Source organism: Marmota marmota, unplaced genomic scaffold, assembly GCF_001458135.2.
Source record: "Marmota marmota marmota unplaced genomic scaffold, marMar, whole genome shotgun sequence".
In the NCBI taxonomy this organism is placed as follows: Eukaryota; Metazoa; Chordata; class Mammalia; order Rodentia; family Sciuridae; genus Marmota; species Marmota marmota.
In genome coordinates, this window is record NW_026000019.1 from 8502625 (window position 1) to 8521003 (window position 18379).

At 39.1% G+C, this 18379-nt stretch overlaps 1 non-coding gene and 1 pseudogene across 1 annotated transcript; both read right to left on the minus strand.

Moving 5' to 3' along the window:
* Positions 1 to 2246: 2246 nt before the first annotated feature.
* Positions 2247 to 2350, minus strand: LOC125618762. The gene has a single exon (XR_007350150.1). It is a non-coding gene; the product is annotated as a U6 spliceosomal RNA (small nuclear RNA).
* Positions 2351 to 2506: 156 nt separating this feature from the next.
* On the minus strand, positions 2507 to 14407 carry LOC107147206 (annotated as a pseudogene).
* Positions 14408 to 18379: the final 3972 nt, after the last annotated feature.

Sequence of the window (18379 nt, forward strand, 5' to 3'; positions counted from 1 at the left end):
CTGGGTGTCAGTCTGGCTTTGATCCAATCCCCTCTTTCCATGCCCCTAATCCTCCCTTTTGCATGTCATTGTGTTTTGTAAATATGTTAATTCTCTCTCTCCCCCTCCCCCTCCCTCCCTCCCTCAGGAATTTACAACTAAGTGTTTGCTTTGAGTCTCAGAGGCGACTTTGGCTTTGGACTTTTGAGCATTATTGGAATTAAGACTTTGGGGTCTCTCAGAAATGCACTGAATGCATATTACAATGTGAGATGCTTATTAGCCTTTGGGTGCCAGAGGTAGAGAGCTATAGTTTGTATCTGGAATGTCCCCCCAAAGGCCCATGTTAAAGGTGTGGTCCCTAGCTTGGGTGCTAATGGGAGGTGGTGGGACCTATAAGAGGTAAGGCCTATGGAAAGAAGTTAGGTCATTGGGAGTATGCCCTTGGAGGGAATATTGGGACCCTATCCCATTCCCGTCTCTTTTATCTTCCTGGCCACATAACTTAATATTAAAAAATCAACCCCTAAATATAAAATAGATATAAACAAAATGTATTTCAAGTGATATTTTAATATAGCAATTTATCTCTGTATCCATTGTGTGATGTACTTTAAGAACAAAAGTAATTGAAAGAAACCTTAAAAGGCATTCAATAATTTTGCCATTGTTGGAAATGCTGATATTATTATGGATTCAGGTGTAGATAATAGTGGGATAAATTTAGTGGGTTATTTATGTTGGTATAATTTACAATAAGGAGTGTGTGTGCGTGCGTGTGTGTGTGTGTGTGTGTGTGGATAGGAAGACATAAATTAGGATTGACAAAGTTAAATAAATGCCCTGTGGCCCTTATTTGAACTGGAGTTAAAAATGTGAATTTGCAATGTATTTTATCTTGAAAGGAAGTGTTATTTAGTTCCGTCCATTGAAAATTCTTAATAACCAACCCGGTAATATGGAACACTCCTTGAGATAAAAGTCTTCTAAATACATTTTCCCTTTAAAATGTTACAAGGGTTACTTAAAAAATGGGTTGTTGCCATGTTGGGGGTAGAAAATGTGTGAAACTGGAATGTTTTATTTTTCTGGAAAGCAAAATAGTATTATTAACAATTCTACAAGAATCCAATCAAAACAAACCTGCACTAACCTGAACAGACCTTCACTAGCAAAAGAGGGTATAATCTATCTTATAGGATAAATAATTGCATATATGAAAGCATTCAAACAAGCTACTATTCATAAGCTTATCTTGATGCCAAAAGATAAAACAACATTCTTCGTGGTCACCTTTGGGAGTTGTTAGTGAAACCATTCTTAATTGGAAGGAAATAAATACATGGAAAGAAGCATCTATTTTTCTGTCTGTAATATTTCTCAAGATAAACTCATAATGAGGGCACAGAGAAAAATGCTGAAGGATAGTACAAGGGACATAAACGGCAAAATCCAGGCGATTGGGAAACTCTAAAGAATAACAACCTGGTTCTGTTTTTGCTTTTAGTGGGGAGGGGGGGGAGTCTGATGCAGAGAGAATTTACAAATTAGGAGCAACTAAAACTCAAATTGCAAAGTACAGGCCTTATTTAGATCTTATTTTAAAAAGAAGTGAAATAATCAGGGACTTTTTGGGAAAAAGTCCTTATTTAGAATACTGAAATGTTTACCGATGAAATAACATGCTTAGGATTTACTTAAAAATCATCTGGAGGAGGAGAATTGATCTGGGGATAGGGATGAGGTGAGATTGTCCGAGTAGATGAACAGATTGGGGTTGAAAGTGGGTAATTTTCTACTATTAAATTCTCTTCTGTATGTGTTTGTGATTTTCTTTAATAAAGTAAAAATCAAAACAACACATTGATGCCCTGACCCCATCCCAGATTGCAGTGTGAATGGTCTATGGTGGGGTAGATCCCGAACAAAATGAGATTTTAAATTACACAAAAATCCACAGCAGCACTTTGAGACCAGTAGCACAGACTGAAGATACTGGAGGGAGGGAAGGCAGACCGTACCCTAGACCTGCTCCTGCATCCCGTCAGTTGGGTGAAACTAGGCAAATAACTTTGCATCATAGGCCCAACCTTCTGCATTGATACTATTGGGTTGTTGTTTTTTTTTTTTAAATATTTATAATATTTATTGGACTTTTGGCTTAATTCTCTATAACCTCAAAATAGTATTGTGAAATGAAATAAGATTTTACTGATACAAACAAGAACTGAACCAAGTATTTCTATATTTATATATTTTGCTTCTTTAAAAATACGGAATGCTTCACAAACTTGCCCATTCTTGTGCAGGGGCCATGTGAATCTTCTCTGCATTGTTCCGATTTTAGTGTATGTGCTGCCGAAGGGAGTACTTTGTATGTTTCTAAAGAATTCACTTGTGATGAGTAAGTGTTCAATATTGCATAGTTAGGAAATCATTATATTATTAAAACTTTGATTTTTTTTCTTTCTCTGTATGTCAGTCTTCTGAATGTTTCAGGACACTTGCAATTAAATTATACATTTAGATGATATCCTGGCTATAACATTAAAAATAATAAGATCTTCAACTAAACACATTTCCAAAATATTGCCATTGTGTGCTGAAGTTACTCTTTGAAGACTAAATGCTCTATTTAAATAAGTTAATGATTAGGTCTTTATATGCACCTGAGGTTCTATTTTTCTTCTAAACGTTCTTTTACTAATTTTTCCAAGGAGAAAAGATGCTCCTCTGCATCTTCTGGTACAAGGCTTCTAATAGAGTATCTTTTTGAGCTTGCAAATTCTATTTCTTCCACTTGGACCAGCTGCATTAAAAATTGTTTAGCACTGTCTTCCAGAGGGGCAGGACCAAGATAATTAGGATTATCACATGTTCCAATATATATAAAGGCACACTGAATGGTTTTGTTGTGGGATCTTTTGGATTAAAAAATGACTGTTACCTTGACTTCAGAGAAAGGAGGCTATGTATGTTTTTACTGGTACTTTTCCTACTGGCAGTTTGTAAGCAACATCCCAAACACAACCCCCAGGATCTTCAATGAGAGTCACAACTCTTCCAGGCTGCCTGGAGTTGGGGAGCGGTCTGGGGGCCGTATGGGAGTTGACTGGCTCGTCACCTTGCGGGGGACCCCGGGTGGTCAGTGCTGCCCTGCCAGAAACGCCTGCTGTAGTCTGTGATGTATCCGACCAGCTTGTCCTGATAGGGGAAGTCCACCTTCCAGATCAGGGACCCATAACCAAAACCCACATCTTGCGGTGGCTGCTGGTGGTGGAAGGGCCAGCAGCCGCGCGGAGTGGCCGCCGACCCTTAGCTGTGGTCTTGGCGGCCGCCTGGGACTTACTATCAGGTTTTGGATGACTTAATTTCGAACATTCTTGTTTTTGCAGTGTCTTTGGAAAGAAGTGATTTGTTGAGTGACATTGGGATGCCTCATCTTACACTATTCCTGCATCTTTTAAGTTATTTTGTTTTCCAACCAAATAACCCCTCAGTGTTGGAATACGTGCATGTGCTTCTCATTGGAACTCAACCTAATTTACACTCACGCTGCTCACTGGGGGGCTGAGCTAACAATATCTGTCAGGCCCCACACACCAGCCCCTCTGTTCTTTCATTGTACAGATAGAGGGAGTCCTATTAGGAGTTAGGAAGTATAAATAATTAAGGAAAGCTTTTATAAACTGAAACAAAGACTTTTAAAAAAACAATAGGGTAAACCATGGTTTTTGTCCTTGTAGAATTTATGATTCTCATGTGGAGAGTAATGCAACCATAAATGCCATACCTTAAGGTGAACAGGTAGGGTGTATAAGGCATGGACATTTGGATCAGTGGGGCAGGGGTGGGATCCAAGGTTGGTCAACAAGGAAATGACAAGATAATTTTAGTATATTTGAAATATCTTTGAGGCAATGGTCTAAAGTGATATGAATTCAGAGAGACCTCTCAGGTTGGTGATTTAGAGAAAGGATCTCTAAATGTTAAACTGTGTTTAAAATTGGATTCTGAAGAAAGCTATTTGCCCTCGTTCCATATTCCTCATTTGTAAAGTGCAGATCATGACAGTAGGGTAATGATCACAAGGTTATTTTGAGGATAAAATTAAGTAAAAATTGAAATTAAATAGTGCCCCTCTTAGAGTAAGCACTGTTATTATATATAATAATAAATTGTTATGATTATTAACTTACTGTATGGTTTAAGCTACTTTCAGCCAGTATCAATTTTGAGGATTTCAATTTTGCTACACTTAATAAAAAATTAAAAAGGGGAGCATATAATATACCTCCCTCATATATGAAGAATTGTAAAATAAGGAGAATGTGCAAAGCAGAGAAAATAAATCTGAGGGAGGAAAATGGCAACAAATGGAGACAATTATACAAATGTTCCTGGAGGGAATTCACATTAGGTTGAAAATTATGATGAGTAATTTAATTTGACATATTTTAATCAAATGTCCCAAATTAGAAAACCCCGGCTAAATATACCCATGATGAAATCTTGTCAGCTGGAAATGCACAAATATATTATAAAGAAACAGGCATCCTTCTTTATTCTAAAACAGATGTTCTGAGTTTTGAAGAAAAAATTCTGGTGCCAACATATCACTTGAGAATATAAAAATCGCCCCCCCCCCTTTCATGAATGGAAATCTGCTCCCCTAACAGAGCCCTAGCTTCCCTGGCTCATGCTTGGGAGAGTGCTCTCAGATGGCTGGAGCCTGAAAACATGAGACACATCTTCTTTTAGGAGGTTAAATCTTGCCCTAATTAAAGAGTACTCACCACAGGCCCAGCCAATCATAACAAACACATGTGGCAAAATATTTGAGATAGAGGAGAAACTTATTCCTGGGGGGGCTTTTGAATCCCCCTGGGGTCATAGAAGAGGCACACTAGAGGAAAGCAAATGTTCTCTGGCCCTTCCTGGATAATTGAAGCCTTAATTATATTAAATAAAGCAGCCACTGAGCTGTTGGTCAAAGCTACGTGAGGATGCCTTTCTTCTAGGGCCACATCTCAGAGACGTGTTCATGAACTTCTTGAAGGATGGTGCAAGAACATGCGGCCACCTTTTGATGGAAATGAATTCATGGAAGAAAAGAAAAGCCATCCTTTGGCCACCTCTGAACACTTGACTCACACTTTCTTTTTTTCCTTTTAAAAAATTAATTTTGCTTCTTGAAGCATAAGGAACACAGACAAGGTCAGGATCTTATTGAACTTTTGGAACAGGGGCTTTGATCAAGAAGGCTGTCCTTGTTCATGGTTAAGCTCTTAGTTTAACAACCTGAGTTTTAATGGCTTGTTTATGAAAAGTCAAGCTTCCTCCTCCTAGTCCCTCCTCAATCTCTATAATCTAGAGGTTTTCAGCACACTGAGGAACATCTTGTACTTTATTACTGAAGAGGAAGATGATTTAAAAATTACATGCTCACTTGTACTCTGTGATTTTCTTTTTTTTCTCTAAGCAATAAGACTTCAACAGGAAACTGAAGAGTGTGGTGTGATTTGTGGGGCGCAAGGTCTCTGGGTTATGAATGATGTTCATTTCTTTAGTGTAACTCTATTAAAATACATACACAGCACAGAGAGCGGGTAGGGTTGTTGACAGGCACTGTTAGGGGATCCGTCTAACAACAAAGTGGTTGTGAGCATAGAAACCTGGGAAGGGGTCTGGAGAGGGCAGATCCAGAAGTCCAGGGATAAAAGTGTTTAAAACCAAGTGGAACATTGCAGTTTTGCCAACAGCCCCACTGATTTTCTGTTTTTTCTTTCTCCTGCGTCTTAATATATATATACACACACACATACACACACATATATATATATATAGTTGATAGACCTTTACTTTATTTATATGCAGAGCTGAGAATTGAACCCAGTGCCTCATACATACCAGGCAAGTGCTCTCCCATTGAGCCCCAGCCCCTCTCCTGTTTCTTGCCCACCCTCTTTTCACCTTCTCCATGTATATCACAACTCACTTATTTTGTTCCCACCTACCTCCATAGTTAGCCACCTGCCCCTTTGAATGTGATGAGTGTCTTGTGGTCAAATCATTCTGGAACTGTGGTCATACAGGCCTATGCTAAGGTTGAGCAGAGGGAATGAGCTACCTTCTAGGTCTTTTTAGTGAATTCATCTTGTTTCCTTTTCAGCTGTGTGGACTCCCTGACCCAGAAACTCAGGAATAGGTATTATATAGCACATTGTGTCCTGAAGATAAAGGTGATTTGATAGTGATTATGATGATGGTTATGATGGTGATGATGATGATGTGATAGCTGATTAGCTAATAAGAACTTACTATCTGTCAGGTATCCTGCTAAATTCTTTAAGTGTACTAATTTTTAAAACTCACAACTGGTCTGATGAGTGTAGGAACTATTATTATTTCCACTTTCCAGAAGAGGAAAGTAGGACACATGGAGATTAGATCATATGAGTTGCTCAGCATTGCACAGGAGGAAAGGGTTGGAGCTGCGATGTGGGCTCAGCCTGTGTAGTTTTGGAGTTCGTCCTTCTACCCAATTTCCTGTTTGACTTTTACTTATAGGTTCTCAGTTGAAAAAACAAAAAAAATTTAACATCAGAAAGTATGGACTTGTTTTATGCAACCTGGTTGGAAAGTGTGTGTGTGTGTGTGTGTGTGTGTGTGTGTGTGTAAAAAAATATATAAAATATATAAATCTGCCCTTCTTGAGGACACCTCAAGATCACTTGCAGAGTACTAGGGTCCATTTATGAGGGTGTTGCTTTCTGTTGGCATTAGCTACTCCTATGTTCTGCCGCTTGAGTGTGCCTGTGATACAAAGGGTCAGTCTATGAAAACTTCTGGGCGTTGCTTGTATCTCTCCCCATTAAGAATGGCTGTCTTCATCCTACACTAAGAGGGTATCTGGGATCAGGGATGTAATGTCTCCCCGATGAATAATACACTTGTCTCCTCCTGAGCTCCTGTGTTCTGCTTCTGCCCGGATGACACCAATCCTGCTTCTTCACTTTGGGTGACTCATCTCGGTTATCCTTTCAGTCCTACTCATGAGTAGGTGGATGTTTCGTTCCAATGGAACCATTTAACTGCCTTGAATTTTCTTTAATTCACTGCTATGAAGTGCTGAGTTACTTTATACAAACTAAGAACCAACACACACAAAGAAATAACACAGCCCCAATACTTACCATATACTTTCCATTCATGAAGATCTATGTATGTTTATCATTTTTCGTATGTATAGTAGCAGGTATAGACACCAGAGAGATCTCCATTAGAAAAGAGAAGGATAGAAGACACCTTGGAATAGCTGAGGACAGCCTCTTAGTCCTGGAAAGAAAGTGGAATTAACCTTTTACATTTGAAGATTTTTTTAAAAAAATTCATAAAACAAATGAACATTACTGATAGCTAACATTAAATCTAATACTCATCAGTTTTCCTGGGATGGGTAAAGGTCATAAAGAGTCTTATGGGAGACATTTTCATCAGGTGAGCCTGAAAGTGATATCTTTCACCTTCACCTACATTCAATGAATTGGAATTCATATATGATATAATGATTAATTTTATGAGTTAACCTCATTGAGTCACAGGGTGCCTGGAGATCTAGTCAAACCTTATTCTGAGTGCTTCTATGAAGATTTTTTTGATCAGTTAACACTTAAGTGGGTAGACTAAGTAAAGCAGATTATCCTCAATAAGTATGTGGTTCTTGTTCAATCGGTTGAAGGCCTGAACAGACAAAAAGGCTAGCTCCTTCCCCAAATAAAAGAATTCTCCTGCATTGAAGCTTTGGCTCTTCCTGCCTAATGGCTTTAAAACTGGGACTTTAGGTCTTTCAAGTTCTATGGCCATTCTCTGACCTTCGAATCCTAAGTGGGATATGAATTTTGGATCTGGGCAGCCTCCATAATTGTGTGAACAAACTCCTTGTCATAAATCTCTTTATGTAATCTATTGATCTTTTTCAGTGGAGAAACTTGATTAATATGCATGAGTTACTATACATAACTCTAACAAAGACTGATGTCTTTGTGTCCAGGAGGAATAAGAATGGATTTATAGAGAGCTAGGCAATCTCTGCCATATCTAGGGAAGTTGGATCTTGGGAACCAGGATTTCAATCTTTACAAAGATTCTAGTTTACAAATTCAGCATTGAAGCAGTAAAGTCATCTTTATAGAGGTAGATGACACATTCATGGATAATTATTCACCAGCTCAGGTGGACTGATAACCAGAGGTTAATGATCTGGATCCCATGTAAGACTCCCAAGATCTTTGTAAAGGTAGCATTAGTAATGACTCAGTTTGTCTTTTCTTGTAGTTAAATGGAAGAAAATTCAGTCTGATTCAGAGGATGTGTTAGCTATTGTTTCAGAGCAAACTAACACAAAATATTGACTGCTTTTCACCAATAATTTTTCTCTATTCCATATGGGTAGGAAGATGAAGGTTCATCTGATCAAGGCTGAACTTGGCTCCATGCTATAGGTTGTATGCAGTGTACAGTTCTGTTCCAAGTGTCTTATTCTTTTTGGACTAGCAATATGTTCTTTTGGTAAAGGTGGGAATAAGATAGAGAAGGCTTACCAGGCTTGCTAAATAGGTGAATGAAAATAAGAAGAAAAGGAGGCAGATATTGGAGACGTAGAAATCGAGATAATGAGCTTAATCATGAGCCTGTTTGAGGTTCAGACATTGAAGTAGAGACATACTGCATGATGAACAGAGGGGACTGTTTTTTTTTTTTTTTTTTTAAAGAGAGAGAGAGAGAGAAGAATTATTTATTTATTTATTTATTTTTTAGTTTTCGGCATACACATCTTTGTTTGTATGTGGTGCTGAGGATCGAACCCGGGCCGCACGCATGCCAGGCGAGCGCGCTACCGCTTGAGCCACATCCCCAGCCCCAAGGGGACTGTTTTTGAATGTTACAGAATCACTGTCTATGTTCAGCCTATTTCAATTCTCACAGTCCTCTCATATGTACCTCACACCCAAAGAATGCTTTCCTGGGAAAGTTTAGAAATAGGCCATGACCAAAGTGTCAGGTGTTAAGAATCAGGGATTTTTCCATGTGAATATAATTGGAACTTCATTATGAGCCTGTCCTTCTGTTTCCCAGCCAACGTGAGGTGACAGATTTCCTCTACCAAGCCATCCCATCATAATATTCTGCCTCACCCCAGGCCCAGAAAAAACAGAGCCAAGTAACAATGGACTAAAACCTCAGATGCTATGAGCCAAAATAAATCTTTCCTTCTTCAAGTTGATTTTCTCAGGTGTTTTGTCATCACAATGAAAAAAGTTTTACTGAACGAAAATCAAACTGCTGTCAGTCCCACGTACCTTCTGAAAGCTCTGTGAAAGAATCCTTGCCTTTCCATCCTCTAGAAGTCTCTCACATTGCTTGGCCCAGAGCCCCTTTGTCTATCTATAAAGCCATCAGCATTGCAACTTCCAATCTGTTTCTTTTTTTGATTAATTGTACTTTAATTAAAAGTACTTGGCAAAGTTTTAGTCAAAATATCCCATAAATGTAACTAGTAAAAGATAGAATTTAATTAAACACTAGTTTAGAAAAGGTTTGCAAATCTTTAGATGAAGAATCTGCGTTTTTGACTCTTCTTCCTCACTTCTAATGACCATGATTATGTGAGCTACCTGGATAGTCCAGAATCATCTCTTCATCTTAAAATCTTAATGTAATCATATCTGCAAACTTCCTTTTTGCTGGATAAGGCAACATATTCACAGGTTCTGGCTATTCGGACCTGAACATCTTTGCATTAATCTGCCTACCATAGGAACTCTCCAAAAACAATGGATTTATGTATGTCACACGTTATTTTTGCTATCCTGTGTGATATGCCATCTTTAGTTTATTGAGATTTTTTTCCTTCATTTTTGTCTTCTGGCCTGAAGATGGGATTCTGTGAGTACTGTAGACTCATACTTCAAATCCTTCAAGGCAGAGCGTGAGAAAATTCACCTACACTAGGGTACCAGATGGTCCTCAGTTGTAATTGGGCCACAAAGAGGATGAGATGGGGGATGAGGTTGATGAAGAGCACAGTGTTTTAAAGATGCCAGGATGCTCCCTCTGGAATGCTGCTAGAGCTGTGGACATTAGAAGGAAGAGTGATGGACCCTAAAGGAATTTTGAAGAAGTATAATTCTTAGTTCTTTAAAGAAAAAAGCTAAATAAAAATATCAAGGAAGAACGTAGACAAAGTAATGGCTGAGTCAGAATGAGGTCAAGGCAATGGATGAATTTGATCATCTTAAACGACTAGACAGGTTGTTCCAGTGGGTTAAAAAACACTTCAAACTTATTGTGTCAGAAATAAGAGAAACAGTTGCTCGATTTTACTTTATGAATATATAAAAGTTCTATTAAATACCATTATGTTATGGGTACTATGTCAGATTTTTTTTTCTCCTGGTAATAATCTTTCCAGGTAGGTATTATATTTATTGATTCATTATATTAATCACATTATACCTGCAGAAACCAAGGAGCAGAAAGATTGGCCTGCCCTTCAAAGAATTTAGTCATTGGTTTTTCTTAGGCTTAGGATTATTTCATCTTCTGTGTCATGTTTCCAAATTATTGTCACACATTGGTTTCAAGGCTGTAAAATGTAGTGTTGAAATGCCAGTGAGGGAAGTTTTAATTGTTCTGTGTTCCTCCATGGGGGAGAGTCCCATTGGTGTGTATGAATTTACTTCAGGCTTATGAAGACAACCCGATGGCAATGACTTAGGGAGGATAATAATTCTGTCCCTCTTTAGAGGAGTGCTGCTGCCTTGCCTTCTCTTTTCTTTGTAGCCCATCCCCCTTTTTCCTCATGTAGCTTTATATTCATTTCAGCTTAAACCAAAGTAATATGTTCTGCCTGTTGGGGTATATTTTGGCTTTCTCTGTGGGAAACATGAATTCTGGCCCTCCTTAATACTCTTTTGTTCTTTGCACTACAGTGAAGTTCTCCCTTTTCTTTCTTTCTCTTCCTTTCTCCCTCCCCGACCTCCACTTTCTCCCCTTACTCTTTTGAATTAGGGTTCCACCGTCTTAAGGCATTCAGGGATTGGAAACCCAAAACACTGGCAAGCCAGTGAGAGGCATTGGCCCACGTTCAGACCCAGCCCAATGACAAACTAGGAATCTCGCTGCCAGATTTGGTTTCTTTACCACGCTCTGCTTCAAATATGTTTTTCCGAACACACCCAAATCCCAAAGATTTTCATCTTCTCTGCACTCCCTAACATCTGCTTTGTCAAATAACAAGCTATTAGAGAATAAGCCAGAATAGAGACCCAACAGGGCTCTTTCAGGGGACAATGTTCCTTCTTATAACAGGAGATTGAGGGGCATTGTCTTGGTCTGTTTATGTTGCTATTATGAAATAGTTGAGGCTAAGCACTTTATAATAGGTTTATTGGCTCATGATTCTGCTGGCTGGAAGGTCTGAGTGACATGGCACCAGTATCCTGGTGAGAGCCTCCTGGCTGCATCACAACATGGCAGAGAAACTGAACGGGAACCCTGCACAGGAGGGACATGTGTGTGAGCAAGTAAGCAAGAGTGGGGGTGGCTGGGCACACTTTTTCTTTTTTCTCTTTTTAAAATAACAACCTGTTCTTGCAGAAATAAATTCACTCCTACCCAGACCTGACCTGCTCCCATGAGATAGTAATTAATCCATTCAGAAGGTTGGGTTCCCCTGACCTAATTGCCTTTCACCAAGACCCATCTCTTAAAGGTTCTCCCATCTCAACATTCCTATACCGTAGACCAAGCTCCTAGCACTTGAACTTATGGGGGACAGACTACAACCAAGTCCTAGCAGGCAGTGAGTTTCAGAATCATCCTTGAACACTTTATTGGTCAAAGATGATTGAAATCATTTGCCTCTTGACTAATCCAGAGGAAGAGAAATGGGTACCGTGTTCTCCTACTTTGTTGCTAAAGGACCTTTGCATTTGCCAAAGGATTTAACATGAAGTGTTTTGAAAGCAAACTTGCAAACTCGGTGATTTCTTTTCCATGATGACAGTGTTCTTTAAGTAGCTGCATGATTTGCTGGAAGGGAGGGGCTGCAGACTTGTACCTTGACATTCACACACAAAAGAAGTGCATCTGGGAAAGTTGGGCAAACCTAGGATTTAGTCCCCACCCTATCACTTACTAGCAGTGACACCCTAAATAAATGGTATAATTTCTCAGATTCTTGAATTTCTTATTGGTAAGATGGCTTAATAATAATCTTCTTGAGATGCTACTATGAGGATTAAATAAAATAATCTATTTAAATAGCTTGGAACACAAAGCATGAATGTACCTTTCAGAACTCTAACTCCAGCTTTTCTCTCAAATCCTCCTGCACGTTGATTTGTGCCAACACTAGGCACAGCAGGAGGACTAAGGCAGACACATTCCTGCAAGACACTGGACTTCTCTTATAGCCAGCTTTGGCTTGAGGCTGTCCCATGACCTTGGCTGAACCTTCCTAAGATTGCCCTCACTTCCTTCCCTCCCTCTACTGCCTGACTTGCACTGTGGTCTGATGGTTCTTTCATCTTTTCCAAGTTCACCCTCACTTTCTCTCATGAGTGTGAACCTTTATATAATCCTACTCACTTAATACAGTGTTGGTTTCTGTAAAAAGTCAAGAAGTGGGGGACCTGGGCTAATGACTAGTGGCTTGCCTGAGGTCACTAATAGCAATAAAGTGGCAAAATCGGAAGGGGTACCCAGGTTTGCACCTAACAATGGAGTGAATAGTGGGAAATGAGGTTGGTACAGGGGTAACTAATAACAGAAGTTTCTACCTAGATCTTCTGGTGAAGAAGTTGTTTGGATTGCAGTCAGTAATTCCCAAGGATCTTCATCTGGTGATAGGATAATGAAACCCCATTTTTTTTTATCAGTTCCCCTTTGGAAGGAAATACATGTTTGGTATTCTCAAATTTTAACAATTTCATTAACACGTTAGTCTACCTGTAAAACCCTGTCACAATTGACTGGAGAATGACATTTAAGGGTTGGAAGTTTGGAAACTCGGGGGAAGGATCTCGAAGATGGGAGGAAGAGCCGCTCACTTCACAATCGTGCCTCAGCAGAGCCCCGGGAGCCAGAGCTGGTTCTTGTGGAAGTGCAGAGGATTTAGGAGCTAAAAGTTCTACCGTGAAGGCTTGTTCCTTAAAAGTGGCTTAGAGTCGGAGAAGTGGATCCAAGAGCTCAAGTTATAGTCAAATCACAATGTGTGTTGACCACCCTGAGAATTACGAGACCAGCTTTAGGCTAGCCAGCTATAGGCAGGAACGTGAAGTCCACGGAATTGCTTAAGTGTGCTCTCTGCCTTTGGGAGCTCCTTCTAGTGATGACTAGACTGACCTGCCATCAGATTGCAGTTCTGCCCCCACTGTCTGGGTGGTCCTGGGAAATCCACCAAACCTGACTGAATCTCGTGTTTTTCACCCCAGGTAAAATGTGCAATTGTGAGGGTTAAAAAAAGGCAGAAATATAGGGAATGAAAGAAAGGAGGACAGAAGGAAGGAAGAAAGGGAGGGAGGAGAGAAAAAGAGAGAAAGGAATGGAGGGGGAGGGGTGAATGAGAGACATGTTCTTATTCCATTTGCTCTTTCCTCATGTCTCTCCACCTTGCTCTGTCCAGCCCCACAGGCCCTCCTCCTCCTCCTCTTTAAATTGTGCAGCCGTTGGTGCTTTGGAATATTCTTCCTCAGAACTTTAAATGACTTCCTCTTTCTCACCAGTCAAGTCTCTTAAAATTTCTCCTGAGTGGCCTTCTTGGACTGTCCTATGTGAAACAGGGAGCATTCCCCCTTCACTATCATTTTAGCCTAATTTTATTTTATTTATAGCCCTCATCTTGAAAAGCAGTTATATAATTTATCTATCATATACTTGTTTGACTAGCTCTCCCAGTAGGTGGAAGGCTCCAAGAGGGTGGGTTTTAGTTTGTTTTCATGGCTGAATCTTTATGGTATAGGAGAGCTCTTGGCACTTGGTAAAGGTCACTATTTTGCATGACTCAGTTAATGAATGAATAAAATCAATGTGCTTTGTTCAAAGGGATTCAGAGTCTCTTCCCAATAGCCTATGTCTAATTTTAGAGCTGTGGTGTTGATTACTTAGATGGGCCAGCACCAAACATGATAGATTAAAAGATGACAATGCTGGTCTATTTATTTATTTGATGGTGCTAGGGATGGATTTCAGGGCCTCATGAACACTAGCCAAGCACTGTGCCATTGAGCTACACTCCTGTCCAACAATGTGGAATTTTAACCGATCCTGGAGAACAATTCACGTTAAGTAATCTTACCATTGTGTTTTCTTGGACAATGCCTTTTTTCCTTTGAATTGGATAAGACTCATGAATGCGTTCCATGTTTACCTACGGCAATGGCAGGCATAGGGTCTCCAAATTCCCATTCTTTTCCTCATAAATAATTAGCTGAACTTTTTGTCCCCAGTGATCAATGAGTCCAAGTCCTTGTTAGTCAAACGTTGTTTCTTGCTTTTCTCTCCTTCTCCTGAGTCCATAAACTCTGCCTAATTCAGTCCAGCACCCAGCCCTTCCTGAGAATAAGGCCGCCTTAGGGTAAGACATTCTCTGATCTACTGTCTGATCATGCCACCCTTTCATCCCACTTCCCCACACCCAGTTTTTTCTGGCCTTGTTTATGACTATAACACAAAATCCCATTAGCCTGGGTTTTGAGATTGTAGAGGATCTTGGAGTCACAATGCTCTTCTTATTGCAAACGTTCACATCCTCCCTGTTGCCATAGTCCTTTCTCCTTTCCCCCTTGCAAAGGTCTTTTTTGAATAAAGTTTCTCCCCACTGCATCTGGATTTGCTTTTACTTGGCAAATAACAGAAATACTGTTTTCCAGTGGCTGCACTGGGGAAGGACTGTGAGTAGGTAGTAATTGGCCAAAATCCCATTTTCAGATTGTGCTTTTCAATTATGATTACTGTTTCTGCATGTCCACTGCCCTTCATTATTGGCACCATCTATCTTCTCTTGCCTGGGTTACTGCAATGACTTGCTCACTAACCTATTTGTTTTGCTCCACCTCGTTTCCATTGCTGCAACTAAAGCAATGGTCCTAAAAAGCAAATCTGAGCAGGTCACGACACTGTGTTCACTATGTTGTGCGTATAATTTCGTCTTTTTTTCTCTCAGTGTTTTTCCCTTTCCTTTTCTCCATTCTGGCCTTCCTTGCTGCAGGGGAAGTTTGTGGCATCACTTCCTGTATTTTTATTTTAATTTTCCACGAGTCCCATAGAAAAGATTGTGTGAGCAGTTTTGAGGACAGAGGGAGTGTCTATGGGGGAAGCTGGTGGAGAATTTTTTCCTGTGGGTAAAATAACATACAATAAAAGGCTCTGTCTGGAAGAGCTGTCGGGGTTCTGGGATTCCAGTATCTCCAGGGGAGTCAGGCTCTGGAGTCGGGCTCCCCCGCAGAAAGCTGGTATCAAAGTGTTCTGGCCACATGAGCACCTGAGCAAAGCTAAGGCCAATGGGCCAGACAGCGCTGCTATCCACAGCAAAATGGTGCCCTGAAAGTGTTCATTGGTGTAGAGTTGGAAAAACTTGTGTTTCAGTTCAGATCTTCCATTTATCAGCTCTACAACAGCTATTTCAACTCTTGGAGTTTTAACTTCCTTTATTAGAAATAAAATTTGTCATATATAACCAATAGAAACAAAAAAAAAGAAGATAAATAAAATTTGTTACAAGAAAGTTACAAAAAAAAAAAAAAAAAAAAAAAAAAAACAAACCATGCAACTTGAAGCTTGGCCTGGACTTAGAGAAAATGAAACTCATATTTATTGAATACCTATCAAGAACATAAGCTCTTATTTAAATCAGTGTGAACATGGCTATGTTCCATTGAGCATTTCAAAGTCCTGTTGGTATGCATCTTTCTCTGCAGAACTAAGAAATAAGGGTCTATTTATATCTGTACCATTTGTAAACAATTTTATATTCAGTCTCCCAAGGGGAGACTAAGACATCCACCAGTTGAACAAGTTCACAAGGACACCTATCAAAATAAATAAATAAATAAAGTGTTCCCTAGTCTTGAGGAGGAATCTCCCATAATATCATTTTTCTGGGCTTTTTTTTTTTTTTTTAAAAAGATGGTTTTCTTTGGGATTTGGTATCCATTTATTTCGGGCCTTTATTGTCTGAGTTCCCATTTTCTTAGTGCATGTTATGTATTTAGACATGAATTTTGATCGATGCTTCAACATTATTTATACAGAATGTTTTCTTTTTGTTGTGATTTTGATTGGAAGGATGCTGTTTGTTTGTTATGCAAGCATGGGATTTCTGCACAGAAATGTCCATTGGCCAAAATACAGCAGTATCTTGTATCTGTGTGGTCAGCATTCTGGTGTTTACACCCATTCATGCAAACTTTCTTACACCAGGCAATGACTATTTTATTTTTAAGAATTCATTTTTCACTAGCAGTGTTTTCAAAGTGGAACAAAACCCATTTGTTTATTTAGTCTCATATGTTGTGCATGAATTACTATGCTTGTATTCTAAAAATAACAAAACTCAATACTTTGTTCAGATTCCAAAGCAATCATAATTAGCTTATAGAGTCAAATATCCAAAGTGTTTCAACTTGGAGTATACAAAAGGCAACTATGCCACCAACCTAATGGAATCATAAACATACAACAGATTTCAGTGTTACATGATGAGGTTTAGCAGAGCATTCCCTTGACCATTCAAAGGTCTCTTACTCACTGAAGTGTATTTTACCAAAAAGTATATAACTATAACCTTAAATAGTCTCATGTTTACAAATAGTTGACAGTCTGTTTGATCTATCATGTGATTTATTCTGACAACTGGTATCTTAAATGAAATATAAAAGAAACAATTAGGCCAACTTGGGTTTTTAATTAAATATCAGAGACCAGAAGATTGTAGCTAGCATTTCATTCTGTGCTAAAACTGCATTAAAGTTGTGCTTGGATTGACAGTTTTATAAGAATTAAGCTGCTTTTGATTAATCAATTAAGAGTTGCTATTTGATCCACCAACTCTGTGAAGAGAGTTTGGGAATGGTTGAATGTGAAAGAATGCATGGTAATGACCAGCGACACATCTCACTGCTGGTGAAGTCCTGTCCCAAATGAAACCCTATTGAGAAATTTCTGAAGCCTCCTAGATCACTTTAAAAAAATTTTTTAGTTGTAGATGGACACACAATATTTTTGTTTATTAATTTTTTTTATGTGGTGCTGAGGCTCAAACCTAGTGCCTCACATGTGCAAGGCAAGCACTCTACCACTAAGCTACAGCCCCAGCCCTCCTAGATCATTTTTTATGGTGTTCACTTAAGTGCTACCCAAGAGGATGGTCCGAAGCCCTGCTCATGACCACCGTGTGTACAGTGTCATGCTGTGTGTAATTGGAGGGTGTAGCCTCAAGATTCCAGCTTCGTAAAGTCATGCAATGACTGAATCTCATGTTGACAGTGGTTGAAGTTTTTAAAAGCCTAGCTCTCCAGCACTGGTCTCCCGCAATTCCAGATCAGATGATGCTTGTTTCCTGGGAATGATAGCACAGGAGTCTGCTGATAGATGAGATGGCAGGAAACTAAAGAAAATCCAAATATAAAGAAGCAAATGCTTTACCAAAATTTTATGACTTTCAAGATTTCTTTTCTATACTTATTAGTTCTTTATCACATGGTAAGATTATAAGAATTAGAATTTTATAGAGAAATAATAAGGGACATATTGGTTTAAAAGTTATCCTTGTTGGTTTCTAGCTTTATGGGGGACTAATTTTAAAAAAAAAGTTCTCTGATGAATTTTTGATAGATATATCCTTTTAGAATACAAAATAAGATGCAGACTAGAAAGTAATAGTATGCATTGCCCTTGATCTCTGAGCAAAGCTGGTGAATTGCATTGGATGGGGTTAAATTTTGGATTTGGGAATCAAGTCAAATGAGATTCAGACTTTTTTTTTTTTTGCCATGGTCAGTTAATCTTTGGGACCTTCGTTTTCTATTTGTAAAATTCTGAAAATAGTACAGGTTTTGCAATATCCCCAAATTGTGAGGACTAAATGACATATGTCAAGTTCAAACAAATGCACAGATGAAACCAGGAATTGCCATGTACGACCATTTCTCGTTGTTATCTGTTCACGTCTCACCTCTTTTTTTAAATTGAAAATGCCCTTGAAGGAAGGAGTGTGCTTTTTTGTTTGTTTCCTGTACTATCTGGCATGTAGTTCACACTTAACATTATTTGTGATACAATGAATGTATGTCTAGAGGCACATGTTTATTGCTGAGGCAGCATATTTACCCCTAGT